Source organism: Penaeus chinensis, chromosome 35 (genome assembly GCF_019202785.1).
Source record: "Penaeus chinensis breed Huanghai No. 1 chromosome 35, ASM1920278v2, whole genome shotgun sequence".
Taxonomy (NCBI): Eukaryota; Metazoa; Arthropoda; class Malacostraca; order Decapoda; family Penaeidae; genus Penaeus; species Penaeus chinensis.
Genome location: NC_061853.1, coordinates 21037182 through 21039681, shown reverse-complemented (window position 1 = coordinate 21039681; position 2500 = coordinate 21037182).

Here is a 2500-nt window from a genome sequence, read left to right as displayed (position 1 = left end):
GTCACTGGTCAGGGGTACATAGGTGGAGGTGTCATCGAACAGGTCCCGGGTCTTTTGCAGGTTGGAGGCACGGTCGAGAACCACCACCGAGTTGCCCTTGTCAGATGGCAAAATGGTGACATCCACCCTACGCATGCTGAAGGGCCTCACGGTAACGCCTAGGAATGAAAAGGTTATGATGGAGGAGAGATTCGAGGGCCAGGATGAGAGCACCACGAAGGAGAGAGGCTTCAGGCAAAGAGATCCTATGAGAAGAGATGAAACGGTTCAAGGATGAAATAATGTCGATGAAAGTAAGGTGAGGGCAGAAAGCAAAGAAAGACCGAAGCCAAGAAGTTGTTGCTGGTGAGCGGTCAAGGACAGGGAAGATAGGTTGGTGACATCGTCAGTGAGGGAGAAGCAGGATCAAGGACTGCAGGCAGTGAGGATGGAGAGTTTCCTGCCCGATCCTCAGACTTAACCTGACCTCCGTTCGCTTCCGTTCGTCTGTCCTCACCTGCCCCGGGTTACCGCGCTGACTCCCCTCACTCTCTTTTATACCCCCTTCTCTCCCTTTCCTCTTCAGACCTGAAGATGGAATCCAGGTGGATTTGGAAACTGTAATCTAATGTGTGTGTATGTGTGTGTGTGTGTGTGTGTGTGTGTGTGTGTGTGTGTGTGTGTGTGTGTGTGTGTGTGTGTGTGTGTATATAGTATATATATATATATATATATATATATATATATATATATATGCATATATATATATTTATATTATATATATATATATATACATTTTATATATATCTTATTATATATATATATACATATATATATACAATGTATATGAACATACATATGAATATGCAAATAGAAATATATATATATGTATAGATAATTTATGTAACATTAATATTCTTTTTACTTATAGTCTCCTTTTATATTAGTAATAGCATTAAAACTTATATAATTTTCTTCTTTGTTGTATCATTTTATAATTGAGATTATAACTTTTTAATAGTTTTTACATGTTACTTTAGGTTCCATGGCATCTAGTATAGTACTATGCAGTTCTTCAAAAGCAGTATATAAAAACCCTTTATGGACCACATAAGCTTTTTGAAATCATATAACTTCATCATGTCGGTCACTAATCTTTGTAAACCATTACTTTATCATTGTTATATATATATATACATATATATATATATATATGATAATTATATGATCATGGTCATAAAACATCATGTAAAGTATGAAAGAAACTCCAAGCAGTTGTGGCCAACAGCTGCCAGGCAAGTTGATTAGACCAGATAAAGAATCTACTTGAACTACTCGGTCCCGTTGAGTCAGTAGAACTTATATTATACAGTTGTCATGTTGTGTAATTTAGTGTTAACTACTTGAGGAAGACTGATTTCTGGCAACTTATCTCCTCCCTATGGGTGGTTTGCTATTTCTCAGGCATAGCTGAACTAAAAATGCCTGATATAGTCAATTTAATTTACAAGTGATATTGTCTGGATTTTCAATGGAATACTTTTCCTGCAGACCTCTTAGATCACTCTAAAAGAAGTCATGGAGTAAAAACCACTCCTTATGACATGCAGCTCTGGGCAGAAAACCATAATAAAATATTCTAAATAAGATTTTTAAAAACACTGGAAATAGAGGACTGATAATGGAAAATTAAATACTCATGGAATGTTTGAGTTTATTGACTAGTTCACCAATACATCATCCCAACGCCCACATCACGGGCTACAGCAATACACAGTACAAATTAGTAACTTACTTGCCTACCATATTAAAATTAATATCTTTGGTTCATATTCTGAAGGTTTAATTCACTAAACAAGCTGAAGTCACAACCTTAGTGACAGAAATGATGGGAAAAATTTCATGTGTTAAACATTAAAAATGTGTCATTTTGTAATTAACAATAACCACAATGAAAAATTATGTTGTGGAAAAAAAATATATACTTCACTGGGAAAGAATAAGAAACAAAAAATGTTGGAAATAAAACTAATTTTGCTTTGGGAAAGGTTTTTTTTTTAGGGGAAAAAATTCCCATCAAAGTAGCAAAAATGTAAAGCTAGATACCACTTACTCAGCTAACGAGTGAATCAAACCTTATAGCTACAAAGTAATGTCCTGGAGGCATCAAAAAAATATTTACAAGCAAATCAGATTCTTTCAACCATTCCAGTGCTCTATCAAATTTTTCTCTTTCACAATGGTTACTCACTGCTGTTAAACACACATCTGCCACAGAACAGGAGTGCACTTGCAGTGACAAAGAGAAACAATTATTTGGACAACCTAATTGTTTTGTTTTTTTTCGTAGTCATGCTGCCTGAAACCATGTGATTTACAATATAAATTTTCATAGAGCTCTTAATGATTGGCACATAGCATTCAAAATGGATCGCTTGCAAGAGGACATGTTACATATCCTGACTGGCCGTACAAAGTCGGACTCTAATATTTACAACACAGAATCTGTATATCAGTGAAC